We start from the raw sequence: 9,108 nt of genomic DNA, 5'->3' as shown, positions 1-9,108 counted from the left end.
TGTGATTTTGGTTATCAGTGTGAATGTGGCTTCGTAGAATGAGAGACTTCAACACCCCACTTTCATCATCGGCTAGATCATGGAACAGAAACAAAACAGAGACACAGTGAAACTAACAAAAGTTGTGAACCAAATGGATTTAACAGATATCTATAGAGCATTTCATATTAAAACAAAAAAATGTACCTTCTTAGCACCTCATTGTACCTTCTACAAAATTGATCATATAATTGTTCATAAAACAGGCCTCAAAAGATACAAGAATATTGAAATAATTCCTTGCATCCTATCAGTGTACCTCAATTTTTAACAGTGTGATTTTGTTCTCTGGAATCTACCTTCTTGAGTTTTTTTGAATATATTGGATATTCTATCAGATTTGGCATTGGCAAAGATAATTTCCCAATATGTAGGTTGCAGTTTTGTCCTGATGGCAGTATCCTTTGCCTTACAGAAGCTTTTCAGTTCTCTGAGACCCCATTTGCTATAGCGGATCTTAGAACCTGGGGAATTGGTGTTCTGTTCAGGAAATTTTTCCGTGTGCCAATGTGTTTGAGGCTCTTTCCCAAATTCTCTTTATTCAGTGTACCTGGTTTCATGTCAAGATCTTTGATCCACTTGTACTTGAGCTTTGTATAAGGAGATAAGAATGAATCAGAAGATTTCCATTCTTCTACATGCTGACTACGACTTAAGCCAGTGCCATTTGTGGAATATGCTGTATTTTTTCCACTGGATTGTTTTCAGTTCTTCGTTAAAGATCAAATGACTAAAGGTGTCTGAGTTCAATCCTGCATTTTCAGTTTTATTCCATTAATATACCTGCCTGTCTCTATACCAATACCACACAGTTTCTATGACTATTGTTCTGTAATACTTGAGGTCTAAGGTGGTGATTCCCCCAAAAGTTCTTTTATTGTTGGGGATAGTTTTCACTATCCTGGGTTTTTTGTTACTCCAAATGAATTTGCAAATTACTCTTTCAAACTCTATGAAGAACTGAGTTGGAATTTTGATGGGGATTGCATTGAATCTGTAAATGCTTTTGGCAAGATGGCCACTTTTACAATATTAATCCTGGCAATTCATGAGCATGGGAGATCTTTCCATCTTAGATCTTCTTCAGTTTCTTTCTTCAGAGACTTGAAATCTTTGCCATACAGCTCTTTCACATACTGGGTTAGAATCACACCAAGATATTTTATATTATTTGTGACTGTGATGAAGTGCAACCTTTCTCTAATTTCTTTATCAGCCTGTTTATCCTTTGAGTAGAGGAAAGCTACTGATTTGTTTGAGGTAATTTCATAACCCAGCCATTTTGCTGAAGTTGTTGATCAGCTGAAGAAGTTCTCTAGTGGAAATTTTGGGATCACTTAAGTATACTATCATATCATCTGCAAATAGTGATTTTTCAACTTACACCTTTCCAATTTGTATCACATTGACCTTTTCATGTCTAATTCTTCTGACTAGAATTTCAAATAGTATATTGAATATATAGGGAGAGAATAGTCTGCCTTGTCTAATCCCTGATTTTAGTGGGATTGCTTCAAGTTTCTTTCCATTTAGTTTGATGTTGGCTTCTGGTTTGCTGTATATTGCTTTTATTATGTTTAGGTATGGGCCTATAATTCCTGATCTTTCTAAGACGTTTACCATGAAGCCATGTGAATTTTTACAAATGCTGTTTAAGAATCTAATGAGATAACCATGTGTTTTCTTCCTTGGGTTTTTTTTTATATATAGTGAATTAAATTGATGGAATTCCATAATATTGAACCAAGCCTGCATCCCTGGGATGAAGCCTACTTGATCATGGTGAATGTGCTTTTGGATTCTGTTTGCAATAATTTTATTAAGTATTTTGCATCAATATTCGTAAGGGAAATTGGTCTGAAGTTCTCTTTCTTTGTTAGGTCTTTGTGTGATTTTATTATCAGTGTAAATATCGCTTCATAGAACCATCCAGAGACTGCCCAATCTTGGGATCCATTCCAATTACGGACACCAAAGCCCAGACACTAGTGCTGATGCCAATATGTGCTTTCAGACAGGAACCTGGTATGGCTACCCTCTGAGAGGTTCAGCAAGCACGTAAGCAGATGCAGATACAGCTAACTAATGGACTGAGTCCAGTGACTCCAACGGAAGAGTTAGGGGAAGAACTGAAGGAGCTGAAGGAAATTGCAGCCTTAGAGGAAGAACAGCAGTATCAACAAATAAGATTCCTCAGATCTCCCAGGGACAAAGCCACAAAACAAATACATAGGCTTGTTTGTGGCTTCTGCTACATAGCAGAGGACTCCCTAATCTGGCATGAGTGGGAGGGTAAGTAAGTGTTCCTGTAGAGGCTTGATGCCCCAGAGAAGGGGAATTCTAGAGGTGTGAGGTAGGAGTAGGTAGGTGGAGAAACACCCTCTTTGAGGCAAAGAGGAGGAGGATGTGGATGGGGCATGGGGTTCATGGAGGGGAGATGGGAAGGAGGAATTATTTGAAATATAAATAAATAAAATAATTTTAATAAAGGAACAGAGAAGTGACTCAGTGGTTAAGAACATTGACTGTTCTCCCTGAAGTCTTGAGTTCAATTCCTAGTGACCACATGTACAACCATATGTAATAGGATCTGATAGCCCTCTTCTGGTGTGTCTGAAGGAAGCAGCAGTGCATTCCCATACATTAAATAAATAAATAAATAAATAAATAAATAAATAAATCCTAAAAAAGAGAACTGTCTTGATGAAGCAAGCCTAACTTCACTGGCAAAAAGAGTTCAAAATTCATGCGTATAATGCATTTCTTTAGCTAATTCTCAGTTTTTGCATTTATTTATTCCTTCATTCATTCCTTCCTTCATTCAGTTTTATATTTATGGAGGCATTTCTCCTGATTTCTAAATCAGACAATCCAAAGGAGAATCTGCTTCCTGTGATTCATAGTTTTCTTCTTCAGTGATTCTCCTTCGAAGAAGCAGCCTAAAAATGAGTACTTTGTAGATACTTTCTACTTATTTCTTCTGAAGGCTGTGATGAAATTCTTTACTGTGCACACAAAACATAGTAACAGCCAAGGTTCCTTCCTTACACAAATTTAGGTTATAAAAGCTACACATTAACAAATTTGCAGGTAAGTAGGTAGAGATTCTCATTAAATATGTAAAATTCTATGGCAAAATTAAAAGAAAACCAACAGAATTACAATAGTAACATGGGAAGTTAAACTGTGGTAAACTAGCAATGAGGTACCCAATGATGCCAGTGGTGGAAGATCAAGAAACTATAGTAAGTTATCCTCACTTGATCTTATCCCAAATTATATTTTGACCTAAGGAAATGCATTACACACATTTCTGGATGATTTTTCCTTCGGTCTCTGTCCCACTTTTCCCCCTTCAATTTCCTTTATGAAGAACGTGACTCAACTACCTGGAATATTTTCAGTCTTATAATCCTGCCTCTCCCTAGCTTCTGGATAGCATGATAATAGAGCTAGACTACCTGTCTTCCCACCAAGACTCAAACAGAAAATGTAAATGTAAGAGGCCATGTAAACATACAGTGCAGAATTTTGAGTCATGACTCTCCCTGCATTCTTTGTGAGAAAATATAACCACTGCTTCCTTCAAGACATTATTTCCATTACAGGAAGAGAACGGCAGCTACGAGGAGCTAATCATGCTATTATTGGTACCTGCTATATTCATAGTGAACAGTCCTGTCTGTGCTTTTCCTTTATTCATGAATAAAACAGGCACAATTACAGTGATTGCCTGAATAAATGTGTGATGAAAGGATTAAGTAAGAAAATATATGTAGTATTTCTATAAATGCATGGCAGAGGACTGCTACTCTTCAGAATATAGTTACTGAGCTTTCTGGGGCTCAAAATTCTACAAAGAATGACAGGAGGTAGAGTTATCAGACAGCTGGAGAAATTGTTATCCCAGAAAGAGTGACTCCAAGTTACTCTGCCCAGAGCTCATGTATGTATACTGTATGGACTGGAGAATTTATCTTTATGTATTTACAAATATATAATAATAGAAAAATAAAAGATCAAAATTTGAGAGTGAAAATGGAGAAAGGACTCATGGTAAGGTTAACGTGAAGAAGATGAAGGTGGAAATAATGTATTTATAACTGAAATATATAAAAAATATGTAAAATTGGTATTTCTGAGAATTGAAGCTCTCTATTCTCCTGATGAATTCTATACTTGAAGGATGACAAAGAACCAAGCATTTGACTTTATTTTGTGGTACAGATAAACCTGGGTCTTCAGCTATCCTTGTGAATGAGGCCATCTAAAATCACTAAATGTAACCATTTTTTTTAATAGAGTAGTCATGGGGACACATGCACCAGAACTAGGTGTGCCAAGCCTATTCGAACAGAATGAAGAAACTGCCGAAAGAGATTCCATGATCTTAAAGGAGTGAGCATACCTTGGGTCAAAAGACAAAGGAGACTACATGAGACAGATGTTTGAGATTAAGAATGACCTAAAAGCTATAAAAAAATTAGCTGAAATAATTTAAAACTAGCCCTTTGGTATAATACCAAGCCAAGCTAGGGAATAGCACACAAATTGTTAACTTTTAGTTTCTTTTTAAACTTATTCATGATATTATTTTTGGAACAAAATATTAATTTCTCTTGATTTAATATGCAATTAAACATCATCTGCATAATTACATCCCATTCATTTCCATTTCTAAGAAATATTAGGACCTCAAAACAGAAATCTTATGACAATGCTATTATTTGATACAGTAAAAGAATCCCTTGCAGATAGCCAAATTAACTGCTTGATTAATTCATTTTATAGCGTTCTTCCTCTGTTCTCACCAGGCCATTCATTTTTATTCATAGATTCACTCAGGAACTTAATTCTCCATGAATCATTGGAGAAGTAAATATTCTTCCAGTTTGTCCAGTTGACCTGTTGCCTTACATTAATTAAGTAGCTTCTAATTTCTCTTCTGTCAATTATTTTCTAAAAGCATTTTTCAAAAATTGTTCATCAGACAGAACTGTTTAAATATATATGTAAAATCCTTCAATTTTTCACTTATGACTTTATGTCCTACCCGGAGTCACAAAATGACAATATCAGACTAAATAGTCCACACATAAACTGACATTTGAGTGTTCAAAATACACACGTGGTTTGAAAAATATTAAAGTTGCTTATTTTTATTATAAAAATCAGGTAGAGAAATCGATCATCTTTATGTTAAGCAGAAGTCTATGTATTTAACTTATTTTTTAAAATTGAAAATACTTTAAAAAACAGCAGATATTCACATAGCACTGTGATAGTGAAATATTAATAAAAAATAAATGAATGGAACAAAACATTATGAGGAAATTAAATATTTTCTTTTAAGCAGTTAGATTTAACAAAAATACTATGGAGTCTTTCTGATGGTGGTACTATGCTTTTATGATTTTTCTAAGCAGTAAGTTCGAAGTATGAGGGAAATTTTCTTTGAAGTAATATTCTCAGGTTGCCCTGTATATCTTTTGTGTCAGGCAAGGAGAGTGTAATTTGGAAGAAAATAAATAAATATTTAAAAGACTATGTAGCAAATAATGTGCAATGAGCAATCATGTTACTAAAAGCTGAGTTAAAAAACAGATCAGTGAAAACACAGAGAGGAGCTGAGAACCTGTCTTAGTGTAAGAGAGGTTGCCGAGGAGGCACGAAGACCAGGTTCAATCTCTATATTATCAAATGCTATCCCACATAAATATGTTGCAGTAAAAAATAACAAGGTCAGAATGGTTTCCATTCTTACCCTGGCAGTCTGTCCCTCTCTCGCTAGTTCTGACTCTAGTGGGCCAATGAAACTAGTGGTAATTTATCTCAGTGGCTCCTTGCTGTCCCTAAGTACTCTCTGACCTGGGCAGCAATCTTGTTACCATGGCAGCATACACATCTCAATTCCATGGCGGGCCTTGTGCATCCTGCCACGATACACTCTCTTAAACTCAATTAAGTTGCCACATGAAAAAACACACCACACAATATCCTCTTATCAAATAATAAGATATAATTTGTCCATCAAGACAACACAAAGCCCTGTACACTCCCATCCCTTAAGAATAGTCATAGCAACCTGTAACTGTGCGCAGAGAGGAATCTCAACATCTGGTGCCATGTTCTTCCAGCTCCTCTTCATCGCTCTGGCCTCCTCCATCATATTCTCCCTCTCTTCTAAAACATCTGTTCCCACCTCCTTTTCTTCTCATCCAATGACAGGCCTTGTTTTATCCTGTCTGCCTTCACTTTCATCAACCTACATCAATCTACATAAATATATCATGCACACCATATACAAATAAATATATCAAACATACCACAGCAGAGACACAAACATTACCCATTCACACATACAACACAACCTCAAACATACTTGTACACAAACCTATATGTACCCAGACAAACAAACACAAATATTCGAATTGGAAGCAGAGGCTTTGTTCTCCAAATAAACAATATAGTTTTTACATCCAAGTATATGAGTGCTCAAAAGAACAAAAGAAAAAGAATAGTCTAAAAATCTATTATAATGTAATGCTTGCTAAAACTCATAAAATCCATCATTTCACAGAACTTAGAATTCAACAGTCTGTAAGCATGAAACAATGAAAATAAACCTGGTCACAGAAGAAAGGAGAAATAAAGACAAGAGAAGGGAGAGGCAAGAAAATTCAAACTAAGACATTGTAACAATGGACTATAATGGGTTCCAAAGTGGGAAAGAAAGAGAAGAGTGGGTAAGAATGGGGAAGATAATGAACCAGTGGAAGTTAGAGGTCTTTGTTGCAACTGTGAATCTCTACCAACACCCAGCCTTGTAACTGTCTCCGTATGTTACTGACATTAGCATCATTTTCTCAATGAATTCTATTGAAAATGCACGCATCCTTTCATTACTCACAGTTGCCTTACTTATCCTATCTAAAGTGAGACAAACTCTCCAGTCCCTGGAACTGCTGGGAGTATCAATCCTTATATCTGCAGTGCTCCCTGCTCTTTAACGAGAACATATATGTCACAGGAAATATATTGTTTTCTCTCTTATACTGAGATAATGTGTCTGCTTTACACTCATCAGGGAAGATACAAACACACACACACACACACACACACACACACACACACACACTTTGTTCTCCTTGTAAGAGGAGTCACAATCAGACTTAGCACAATAAAATCTTTGCTTTAAAAACATTAGAAATCCTTAATAAGAAAAGTTTCACAAGAATGTTCCTTAATTTCTCATTTTCACATTTGAAATTTAACATTACTTGTTGTTCAATCCTTGAACACATTTACTGAAGTTTGCTTGCTTGTTGTATTCTTTTTCAGGGAGAGCAACAGGGAAGTTTTTCAATAATCAGAAAATAGGCAGTTGACTTTTTTCCGTTTGGAAAAATCAGATGTGTCAATACATCTGAAGTACAATGAACATGACTCTCACTGGAAAACCACCTTTGTGATCATGCTATCTTCGTTATCTTCCTTAAGACTCTCTTGAGTCCTTGGATGATTTTCTTTCTAGAAGTTGATCATTTTCTATAGTTTCTGGCCTTTGAACGTCTAGTTTGTAAACTTGACAGTGAGCTTTCCTTCCCATTTCATCTCACATCATGTTACCGTCATCTGCACCTGCTCCTCAGGTATTCATTAAGTGGAAGTTCTGTGGCCCAACTCCATCAAGACCGCTGAGGATGGACTTCAAAGTCAAAGAAAGACAAGCTCACAGTATGCCATTTTAATGAAAAGTTGAATGCTTTCAACAATGTAAGAAAGCACCACCAAAATAGATGCCCAAGTTGTTATAACCAAATTAAGAACAATTTTGTTTACCTGCTAGGTAGGGGAAATTAATATTTTCAACTGTCATACTTGAAACAATAAAGACACATGGCATGGTGAACATTTGATTAATATAGGAGGAAGATTATGTTTATGGAGCCAGTAAGAAACTCTAGGTTAGAGGGAGAAAGAGAAAGGAAGGGAGAGAGAAAGGGAGAGGGAGAAGGAGTTAGGCAGGGAAAGGGAAAGAGAGAAGGGGGGAGAAAGGGTTAGAGAGAGGGTAAGATGGAGATGTGTACAGAGGGAGTGATAGGAGGATATTTCTAATGTATGGCCTGAGATTTTCCTCCAACCCCACTGAAATCCTCTCTCTTTTCTCTGTGTATCAAGTTTCTGTCAATGACAAATTGGAGTCTTATTCTGTTTAAGTAATTTAAGATACACTTTTGTCTAATCTAAGTAAACATTTAGAGATTGAACTTATCTCCTGACAGTTCTTAATTAGTTTAATGTTAGTAAAACACAGAGAATGCCAAGTGTCACCACTCTTTCTGCTATAAACAGTTGAATTACACAATTAGCACATTTGATAACCTAAGCTTCCTAAAAAAGTGTTTGCTTTGAACAAAATGTTGAAAATGTTTTACCAGCATCCTAGAATTTATCCACCTATTTTCCTGTGTTTTCTACTGTACTCTCTGGGTATTTTTGTTGAGAGAAAGTTTACCCTGAGAAATTTTACACTGCTGTATTTGCAGTAAAATGAAGATTAACTTGTGACATCTCATTGATTTTTTCACAGGAGAATTAGTGCAGTTGTCTCCAATACTGCGTGACTTCTCTCAAACTCAGAAGTGAAAAACATATCATATTTGGGGGTATGGAGCATTTTATACAGTAATATGTCAGATCAAGTAAAAGATTAAGAAAGATACAGACACAGTCTCATGTTTCCTCAAGTCACGTTTCTCACCACTATATTGATACGTGCTACTGAAGTCCAAATTGGCATCTCAAAGTAAAACCTGAAATCACCCACCAAATAGTTATTCAGAGAGAGGGGTTGTTACCAATGTAGTCTCATGTGAATAAGTAACATGAAACATAAACAAATTATCTCTTACATATCAATAATAACATCATCAAGATAAATATAATCTCTTACTAAGTTACTAAAATACTTAAAGCACATATGTAAATATACCTATGTGCATAAGCATTTAAAAACCTTATATTATTTTTAGGTACATATATACATAAAAGTATATGTATATATGG

The 9,108-nt window shown here is 35.7% G+C and overlaps 1 non-coding gene across 1 annotated transcript; it reads right to left on the bottom strand.

The window, feature by feature from the left end:
* Positions 1-7,379: 7,379 nt before the first annotated feature.
* Positions 7,380-7,542, bottom strand: LOC116895033. Its single transcript, XR_004387219.1, has one exon. It is a non-coding gene; the product is annotated as a U1 spliceosomal RNA (small nuclear RNA).
* Positions 7,543-9,108: the final 1,566 nt, after the last annotated feature.

This window comes from Rattus rattus, chromosome 2, assembly GCF_011064425.1.
Source record: "Rattus rattus isolate New Zealand chromosome 2, Rrattus_CSIRO_v1, whole genome shotgun sequence".
Lineage (NCBI taxonomy): Eukaryota > Metazoa > Chordata > Mammalia > Rodentia > Muridae > Rattus > Rattus rattus.
The sequence above is the reverse complement of the archived record's forward strand: the minus strand, read 5'-3'. Positions and strand labels throughout refer to the sequence as shown.